This window comes from Ctenocephalides felis, unplaced genomic scaffold (genome assembly GCF_003426905.1).
Source record: "Ctenocephalides felis isolate EL2017-DRISC unplaced genomic scaffold, ASM342690v1 CF-g0.4_SCAFFOLD_01508, whole genome shotgun sequence".
Lineage (NCBI taxonomy): Eukaryota > Metazoa > Arthropoda > Insecta > Siphonaptera > Pulicidae > Ctenocephalides > Ctenocephalides felis.
The window spans coordinates 5488-16734 of record NW_020537662.1 but is presented as its reverse complement, the minus strand read 5'-3'; the positions used below and the strand labels follow the sequence as shown (position 1 = coordinate 16734).

General features: G+C 28.5%; 1 pseudogene; it reads right to left on the bottom strand.

Annotated features, from left to right (window-relative positions):
• Positions 1 to 207: 207 nt before the first annotated feature.
• LOC113372013 lies at positions 208 to 11011 on the bottom strand (annotated as a pseudogene).
• Between the last annotated feature and the right edge of the window lie 236 nt (positions 11012 to 11247).

The following is an 11247-nucleotide window of genomic DNA, read 5'->3' as shown; positions in this document are numbered from 1 at the left end:
AAATCAAAGGCATTTTCAAAATTCTGTATGCTTTTAAAAAATCTAATGTTTTATTTTGTGTCATCAAAAACTTTATCATAGACTATTCACATGAAATATTCTATCAAATAAGATAATGATTGACTTTAAAATATAAACCATTATATAACATTAATATATTACTATCAGTATTGATTAATTGTAATTATATTATTATTTCACCTCTGGAATAATTAATTTGAGACACAAGCTGACCTCTTATTTCGTTTTGTATGAAGCCAAGCCAAAGTAGTAGCCCGTGAGTATCCAAACTTCGTACAGCAGCTGTTTTGAAAACTTGCGGAGAACTGAAAACTAAGATATTTGAAACTACAAAATATTAAATTTGTTGGTACATTCAGCAATTGCATTTCTATTTTATTATACCTAGGTGAATTTCCACTGTTACATATATTAGTTAGTGTACTTAAGTACGTTTTTTTCATGAAGGTTTACAAAGACTATCATAAATACTCAAAGAAACAAAAATAAATCCTACTGGACGATAAATAAATCCTAGATAAGTTGCCTCTCCTGAAAATTTGAATAATTTTTATTTATGTAAAGTCTGATCTTTAAACTCAAATTATATATATATATAATAAAATGTATTACACATATGTATATACATATATGTATACATACATATATATGTATATACACATATAAATATATGTATACATATTTTTAAAAACGATAAAAATTTCAAATATGGTACAAAAATTCATCAAAATCTTATAAATTTTTAAAGATTTAGAAAATAATGAAAAACTCTTTATATAAAATATTCATGTTCAACTTTTATAAATTTGTAGAAATGTAATGAAAAAAACGTGTTGTAAAATATTCATATACATACGTATTTCTTAACTCAACTTAAGCATTTTGGAAAATTTCACAAGTTCCAAAATTTTTAAATAAAATATTTATCTAATAAAATTATGGACTATCATTAAAAACCTGAGATTGAAATTTTTGAATCATTATTTATAATGATCATGGACAATAGACATTAAATTTTAAGATATATAAAATAATATAAAGTATGTTAGATTATATAACAATAGCATTTCAATTTAATGAAATACATTTTATTTGAGTCGACATGAATGTCAGAAATCTATTGCACGTATTAAAGACGTAACCAAAGAATGATTTATACATGTTTAATGATTCCCAACCCTACACAATTCTTAACACCCTCCAAGATGTCATCGAATTGAGCTGAAAATTTAAAACCAGAATGATAAAAACTTGTTTTACCTTAATATGAACCTGGAATATCATGTTGTATCAATTTGCATATTTAGTCATCTCTCACAATTCAAACTTGTGGAAGTTCAAACGATGTACAAGAAACAATGCTGTTTTTAATGATATATATTATTTCAGTCTCATGTTCATAGCGAGCAAACTCCATCTGAGCCTCAAGCTTCTCCTCCTCCATTAGCATCTCTCGTTTGAGTGCCTCATTCTTTTGTTTGTACAATTCGTGCAGTTGCTTCCAGCGTGTGCCGTACTCGTGTTCAAATGAACCAATGTCAGCAAATCTGGGACCGGCCTGACGAGCTTTGAAGAATTCTGGATTTTTCTTCAACATGTTCTTTTCCTGGACGCCATCGATGTCGTCGACAAAGTCGAAGGGCTCGACGATCACCGGACGAAGAGAACTGAAAAATAAAAATTAGGTTAAAATAAAATAATAAACATGATACTTGCTTGATCAAATAAAATGGTGTGAAATAAATTCAGTGTTTTGAAAAGTAAAATCAGTGTGGTTCAGAAACACGGACCAAAACAATATCATCATGGAATATTTCCAATTAAGTATTGGAAGTAATCATTTTTTTTAAAAGGATATTACTAATTACTACTTACGAAGTTAAGAAGAAGTATCTATCCTAGCAATGCCTAATTGCTGCCATAGCACCATTTTTCCTTTGATATTCAACAATGCCTTCACCAGTGGATTTGCCCCTTTCATCAATGGTGATGATGCAACGTTCAATCTAAAATTTTACACAATTTTGAGTTTTTGCCAATACAACACACAATATTGTGTTAAGTATATTGTTTCTTTTATCAGATACAATAAATTGCAGCCAAATAATATTTTCATTATATTCAAACGGTAATTAACTTCATCATAAGTGCATGTAATATAAATTAATATATAAATATATTTTTGGAATGTTTAATTGCAGTCAATTAGTCTAAATAATAATAACAATTATAAATATATAATAACTATGTATGTTTTGACATTGCATATGTGTCATCATTCAACAAATTAAAAGTAAAATTAAAAAAAAAAGATTTAATAAAATACGTGGTAAAAATATTTATTTATTCGTCTACATTAATGTGGTCCCCTTCAAAGTAGTCCCCCCCAGATATAATACACTTATGCCAGCGTTTTTTCCAATTTTCGAAGCACCCTTGATATTCACTTTTTGATATGTCCTTGAGCACTCTCAGCGATTTTCTTCAATCGAGGAAAACCGCCGTCCTTTCATGGGTCTCTTCAACTTTGGGAATAGGAAAAAGTCACACGGAGCCATATCTGGTGAATTTTTGCACTTTGCAACACTTTATTTCATTTTTTACGCAAAATTTAATACAAATTCTTTGACTTTTCAATTCTTCCATTGTAAAAATCGCCGAGCTCAGAAAAACACGTCGAACCTTAGCGACTACCACAGACAAAGTAAACAGTGAATATAGCTGAAAATTTCATCATACTTTAGGGGCATGTATACCAACACAATAAAAAAAAAATTTTGACAATCAGACACTCCAGACCCGCGAAATTTAATTATTAGTAATTCCGCGTACTTAGACCACGTATATTGATACTAGAAGAAAAATCAACTTATATTGCTTTATAAAAATAATATATATATATATATATATATATATATTGTTGGACACCGCGTTGATGAACAGAAAGGGTTGTTGGCGCCGCTATATGCAAATCGGTGTTGTTGCTCTGGACCTTCCGATTTTCCTGAAAAACTCACTTGCTGAAAATACTTGAGATACTTGATAAATAAAAGACTATTTCAAAAACTTCACTTTATTTCACTTTAAGTACAAGGAACTCGGAGGTATTAGAAGAGAAGTGTTTGCCCGGCGACCGACAGATTAAGACTGATTTATTTCATAATTATTAAAACTAAAATCCTTTGAAACGTAGTGGGGATTTGTCTCGAATGTTCTATACAACGAAAAGGACAAAGTAATGAATTTAGCTGATTAAACAAAATGTTATTCATGCGAACTTGGTGAGAATTGTTAACTAGGCGGAATGTCGATAATAAGATCTTCCTGAGATTTGTCGACGTAGATTTATGATTTCGTGAGAGAATGTGTAATGTCAGCTACTACACAATAGTCTGAGAAAAGTTAATATGAACCGTTAATATCAGCTAAAGCTCAAGGGTTCTAAGATTTCAGTCTGGACTTGTTAGGAATCTAATATTATGACAGTGGTTAGGAACTTGTAATATCAGGGGTGTACAACACCTCCCTCGCCAATGTAGCGACTCCCGGCGCTACCGTAAAAAAACTGACACCAAAAGAAAAAAAAATATTATTCAATTCAAGAAAAATAAATAGCAAAAATCGCAACAATTCATTAGATTTGACTAAAAAAGTATTAAATATCACGAAAAGGAAAAAAAAAAAAAAATTTTCAATCCCCAATACGTTTGAACAGTAATCTTGGATATTCTTAAATTAGCTTTTAGATTTAAATTGAAAATAAAAAAATGTGGAAGTTCAATTTTCTTTAACTAATAATTCTATAAAATTATAAATTTATTCAAGATATTTTCTAAATTTACCTAAAACTTGAGATAATTACTCATTAAACATTAACTAAATCATTAACTTTTGCAATAAAATTCAAATTAATACTTGAATTTGTTTAGGTAAATTTAAAATTACAATTATTATTTAATTCAAGGAATCATTATCAAAATTATGTTTACTATTTGTATACTACATTAAAAAAATCAATAAAATCAATTGATAATCAATAATCAATAATCAATAATTAATATTCAATAATCAATAGTCAATAATTAATAATTAATAATCAATATTCAATCAATCAATAATCGATAACTAATAATCAATAAGTCAACAATGGATTTTTTTGAAATCAATAATTAATGATTGATTATCAATAATCTATTATGCTATATTTAATAATCATAAATCAACTATTTAAAATTAATAAGAATGAAATAAATTTAAAATTAAAAATTGATAATGATTGAACGTTAGAACATCTGTATTCATTTTCACCAAATAATATGTTGGCAGTAAAACACCGCTGTCACAACGACCAAATAATATGTTGAAAAGAAAAAAAAATGAAAAAAATTGGTAATGATTGAACATTAGAACGTCTGTATCATTTGTCTCACAAACTCTGTATGCATCTTTAAATAAAGGCATTGACTTTTTGGATTTGCTTGCATAAGGGTTTTTGTCCGTTAATAATTCTAAATCGTCGTTTTTAAATCTTCCGTATTTTGCGTTATTGTCATAGGATTCCTTTGCGTTGGTTTGTTGATAACGATGTTTGTTTGTAGTTGTGATTACCTCTGGTTCATCAACTTTTTTGATTGTTTTCTTTGTTTGTAATTCTGAACGTTTGTTTGTAAAATCTGTGTATGAGTGCATTTTGTGCGTTTGTGAAATTTGTGGGTCGTTTAAAATTTTGTCTTTCTGTTCTTTTTCGTTATTTGATGTTAAAATTGAAGCATTTTTGTCATGCGTTTCTTTGAATTCGTCTTTGTCTTTTACTTGCTGTTTGTCGTATCTTGGATCTTGTTCTTTGATTGATTTTGTGCAAAAATTTTTGTTTTCAATTTGTAACGAAACATTTTCATTTTTGAAATTTAATTCCTTTTGGTCGGTTTTATTTATTAAAAAAGAATTGCAAATTTGTGATTGATCTTTGATTGATTTTGTGCAAAAATTTTTGTTTTCAATTTGTAATGAAACATTTTCATTTTTGAAATTTAATTCCTTTTGGTCGGTTTTATTTATTAAAAAAGAATTGCAAATTTGTGATTGTAATTCACGTACTGTAACAGTATCGTTGTCTGATGTTGTTGAAGGTTTTGAGTCTTGGGTTTGGGAATTTGTGGTTTCGTCACAGTTTGACTTACTCTTAGTATGTGTGTTGGAGGTTTTTGTTGCATTTTCTGAATGTGTGTACGAATAGTTACATTTTTGTCTGTGTTCGTTGGTAGGAGTAATAAAAGTTTTTGATGCGTTATAATAGTTTCGATTTATATTGAAATTTCTTCGATTGGGATTTTTACAATCATAAATTAAATGTCCCGGTTTTTTACAATAATTACAAAATGTTTGATTATCATTATTTGAATTAGCGATATTCCTTTTATTTAAGAAACATTGCGAAGCAATATGCCCACGTTTTTTACAATTGTGACATGTTATATTATTATTTTGATCATTTCTAATATTTGATGAATTTTGACAAGCTTCTTCTCGCAAAGCTAAGTCAATAGCATCTTTGATATCAGAAAATCGGCAACATTTGACTAAAGTTCTTAGAGGTTCTGTTAAGCCATTTTCAAAAACTTTTATACCTACTTGTTCGAATGTAATTTGTGTTGTTTTTGCATAGTCATGTCCTACTCTAATTATGTTCGAATAATGAATTTGTCGTAATATTTCGTCAATTCTGTCTCCAAAACTTTTTACTGTTTCTTTGTATTTTCGTTTTAAATTGTTTAATTCAATTATTAAACTAGCAATTGGTCGTTTAGCAACATATTCTTTAATCAAATAACATTTTAAATCTTCCCACTTATCAAAATTAATAAATTGGATTTTTGCAACAATTTGTGGGTCTAATTTCAATTTTATTACTGTAAGCAATTTTTCCGCTTCTGATGGACTCAAATCCACCGACAATGCATCAAAAGCAGTAATGAATGAAGGAAGATTTGAAGGTTCCCCATTGAAATTCGGGATTAAAGCAATGGCGGTTTGAATATTTAATTTTCTTTCGCGTGAAATATCAGTTGGTTCATTCATTTTTTGAAAAGATGTGAAAAACTATTAAAACAGAAGCGCAAAAATTTACAAAAAATATTAAAAAATAAGCTTACTGACAATGAGTTGTAATCCTTTTTCAATTGAATATCCTTTTGGTTCACTTAAATTGCACAATATGCACTTAAACTTTTATAACACTTGAACAATAATTTTGTATCACTTTTTGTTTACACTTTGATTTGATTTTTCACTTTTGATTTTTCACTTAAAAATAATATTTGAACTTATCTATTCTTGTTTCTTGATATGAAATATCTCCTTTTCTCCTGGTCTCTCGTTGAAAAATTCTTGTTTTTTGATTCTTGATTTTCTTGTTTCTCCTTGATACGATCCATGGAAATTTTACTTCGGGTCTTGATTTATTTTATCACTTCGGGTCTTGATTTATTTTATCACCCTGGGTCTTGATTTATTTTTTACTTCGGGTCTTGATTCATTTTATTACATCGGGTCTTGATTTATTTTATTACTTCGGGTCTTGAATTATTTTATTACTTCGGGTCTTGAATTATTTTATTACTTCGGGTCTTGAATTATTTTATACTTCGGGTCTTGAATTATTTAATATTTTGAGTCTTCGGTTTTCTGATCATCAACTACGTCCACTTTTGGCAAGGCTATCCTCGGAGGCAAAGTTTTCCACGATGTACTGCCTAGTTTGAAGTAGCACCCTTATATTTTTTTTGTCACTCTTGGCAGTTATTTTTCAAACGCCGTTCTTTCAAGCTCACAAAAAATTTTGAATATTACTTCATCAGTCAAACACCGCTGTCACCAAATAATTATGTTGGGAGTCAAACAGCGCTGTCACCAAATAATATGCTGGGCAGTCGAACACCGCTGTCACCAAATAATTATGTTGGGAGTCAAACAGCGCTGTCACCAAATAATATGCTGGGCAGTCGAACACCGCTGTCACCAAATAATTATGTTGGACACCGCGTTGATGAACAGAAAGGGTTGTTGGCGCCGCTATATGCAAATCGGTGTTGTTGCTCTGGACCTTCCGATTTTCCTGAAAAACTCACTTGCTGAAAATACTTGAGATACTTGATAAATAAAAGACTATTTCAAAAACTTCACTTTATTTCACTTTAAGTACAAGGAACTCGGAGGTATTAGAAGAGAAGTGTTTGCCCGGCGACCGACAGATTAAGACTGATTTATTTCATAATTATTAAAACTAAAATCCTTTGAAACGTAGTGGGGATTTGTCTCGAATGTTCTATACAACGAAAAGGACAAAGTAATGAATTTAGCTGATTAAACAAAATGTTATTCATGCGAACTTGGTGAGAATTGTTAACTAGGCGGAATGTCGATAATAAGATCTTCCTGAGATTTGTCGACGTAGATTTATGATTTCGTGAGAGAATGTGTAATGTCAGCTACTACACAATAGTCTGAGAAAAGTTAATATGAACCGTTAATATCAGCTAAAGCTCAAGGGTTCTAAGATTTCAGTCTGGACTTGTTAGGAATCTAATATTATGACAGTGGTTAGGAACTTGTAATATCAGGGGTGTACAACAATATATATACAGTAGAATCCGCTTAGTATGACATTCAAGGGACGGCGAAAAATCGTCATATTAAGCGGTCGTCATACTAAGCGTACTGAAAAAAAAAAAACAATTTTTGGCAAATATGTTATTAATTTCAGTAATTTAATACAAAAATTAAGGTAAAAAATGACACATACTAACAAATTGACAAATTTAATTAAAAATATGACATTACAATGCATTTTTTAATGTAAAAAATCTGTAATTTTCGTTTGAATTTTAATTACTGGGTAAAAATATTAAAAAATATAGAACTTTACTAATTCAGTAAATTATAGCAGATGTTATCGCTTCCAAATTTCGAACACCAAGAATGAGCCTACTTATTTTTTGCACGAGGTCGTCCATGCCGGAAGTTGCCAAAGTTTCCATAGCGCGAATCTCGTGCAACATAGAGACCTGACACACAAGGGTAGTTCACAGTGGTGCCATATCATAACAATGTGCAATGAAAAACATGAACTCTATGTTATCGGAGGTGTAAAATCATGTCGGTCATTATACTTGGACCAAATTTTTTTTCAAAAATGGGTCATTATAAGCGAAATGTCAATGTAAGCGAGGTCAACATATCCGACTAGACAGCTGTTTTTTTAAGAAATTTCATATGGAAACCAAACTGCCTTTAAAATTACGTCATAATAAACGGTTGTCAATATATACGGCGTCATACTAATCGGATTCTACTGTATATATATAATGAATAAATGTAGTCAAATCCAATAAAAATCTATAATTTCAAAAAATAAGATCAAAAGTTTCAAATCAGAAATTTAATAAAATTTCAAATTATTAACATTGAAGTATTACACCTTTTCTTAAATTTTAGTTTTTTTGGATTTGACTACATAAATATATTATATAAATTTAAAATATTATATACTAGATAGAAAAATAGATAAAACAGAACTTGCAATAAATTTTGAAATTGATAATGTGATCAATTTTAAAAATCGATAACAATACAAAGATACGTAGTAGAAACTAAAAAAAATATGTAGATAAAGTAATTTACAATGAAAAATTTCTAATAAATTTTTAAACAGTATAATATAATTATATTAATTATATCAATTTAATTAAATTGAGTTATAAATTTTAAAAATCATAGTAAATTATGCAATCAAATCCAACGAGACTTTAATTTTTGAAAAAAGTAAGGTTAGAAAATTGTAAAAATTTCTTGAAATGATTTTAAATAATATAAGGGATATAAAATACATAAATATATATATATATATATATATATATATATATATGTGTGTGTGTGTGTATGTATATAAATGATAATGTTATGCAATAAAATTTAAAATTTGAAGAAAATAGAACAAAAGTTTCAAATGAGAAATTAAAAAAAAATATAGACAAAGATAAATTTTGAGAAAATTTTAGAAACAATCAGAAATTGTGAAAAAAATTTTGAAATGATTCTAAATATTATAAGGAATATAAAATAAATTTATATTTGTAATGAATGAATGTAGTCAAATCTAAAATTTGCAAAAAATTAAAAGAAAAATCAGAAATTGGAAAATTAATAAAAAAGAAGTTATAAAATTAATTAAAAAAAAAATTATATAGAATAAAGTCATGTAGTCTAATAAATTTATAAATGATAATAAATTTATCAAATATAATTGAAGTTATGTAGTCAAATTTAAAAATTGAAATTTGAAACAAATTTAAAAAAAACATTATTTATAATAGGGCATACTGCTAAGATCATTTGTGCTAATCCATTAATAATAAATATAAATTAAATGTTATTTATAAAAAAAAATATTAAGAAATTGTAATCTTTGAAAGTTCGCTGAGCCTGTTAAAAACATTGAATGATGACCCATAAATGTCTAAACTGTAAACTGTAATAAATTGTTTTTTTATTTAGACTATTTGTCTGCAAATAAACATGTTAACAAGAAGAATAAAAAATCTGAGACATTTTTTATTACTCACCGGTCCAAAAATCTCAAACGCCTTATACAACAGCTCATTCGAAACCCACGGTGTGAGATTCTTAATCTTGATGGCAGTGCTGTTGGGTGCAAATCGAATCCTCAGAGGCCTTCCTTTACGAATGCTGCCATCCAATTCACGCTTTGCCTTCTCAGCATTGACTCTGTAGTCCATGCGGATGAATCCAAATGAATGAATTCTCCTTGTTGATGAAATGTTCGCTGGTTTCTCCATAGGGTTTGAACATTTTGATAATTTCTTCCTCTGTAACGTCGTTGGTCAGATTGCCAACATAGAGCCTGCCACGGCCTGTGAATTTAACCTCTGCCATGTCTAGGGGAGGGAGATCCAGCACTGGTCCGGCGAGGGTTTGCAGCTTCTGCTGGAGCATGTGTTCCTGGGGGTAAAGGACATATGGATTAGATCACACTTAAATTCATATTTCTTTAGTTAGGAATAAAATAAAACTACTAGTTTACAATCAAAAAGTGGAAGACATTTTGAATTTAATATGATTGACTATTTCATACAATGAAAATTTTTTCATACTATGAACCATTAATTAAGTATTATATAATAAATTTTTTTATTAAATCTTTTCTTTGAATTCATATGCCTAACTTTGTTCTTTCTAATTTTATAAAGCTCAAACAAATTTTAATATTAAAAAGTAAATTTCAAAATGATAATTCATATTAAGTATAAAAAATGAACTCCTAAAATGATTGTATTAATTAATCATTGAGATGTTTCGTAATGTTTATTTAAAAGTTGCATACGAGGTCATGTAATTGAAATTACATGAAGATAAATTATCTGTATATAGAAATGAACTTTATATAAGAAATATAAAATATTTCTCACATTTCAATAAGAGAATCTATTAAAATAAGCTCAAAATAAAATACATTTTAAGACAATGAACTGGAGTAATAAAAATTAATTCACTTCCTCCATAATAATCCTTTTGAAATATATAAATATCTAGCCATTAATTTAAGTAATTGATATTTTATATTTGGAAAGTTTAATTATATAAATTTTAACTGATTATATAATTTTATTTCGTAAAGCTAAGTTCTGTACTTAAACAAATAAAAATCCTCATTAAAGTGGAAAATAATGTAAAAGGCCTAATTGATTGCATACCACCACCATTTTAAATGTAGCAGTATTTGGCTTACATAATTATACATTTTTGTGATCAAGCAAATTTGTGCATACAAAATAGTTCACGTTTACCAGTGTTCTTCAATTCATATTAAACCACAAAACAAAGATTGAATAACATTGAATAAGTGTTGTGGCGACGGTTGTTCTGATCTTGACATGACCAAAGTTTCGAAAAAATCTACCATAACATAACAAAAATCCAATATCGCAACAAATTTCTGACTAAATGAAAAATTATTACTAAACATCAAAATAAGAAATTGAGGTTAAGTTTCGACAGTTGCGACAAATGTTTTGACATATATGAATGCTCTGCTGTTGGTATGCCTGCTCAGAAGAATTTCTGATTGTTTGAATGTTGGTACCGTGATTTTTTCGTTTCAACACTTTATTAATCCGGTGTTTAGAGCCGTGTGTTGAAGGCGTCTGAGTT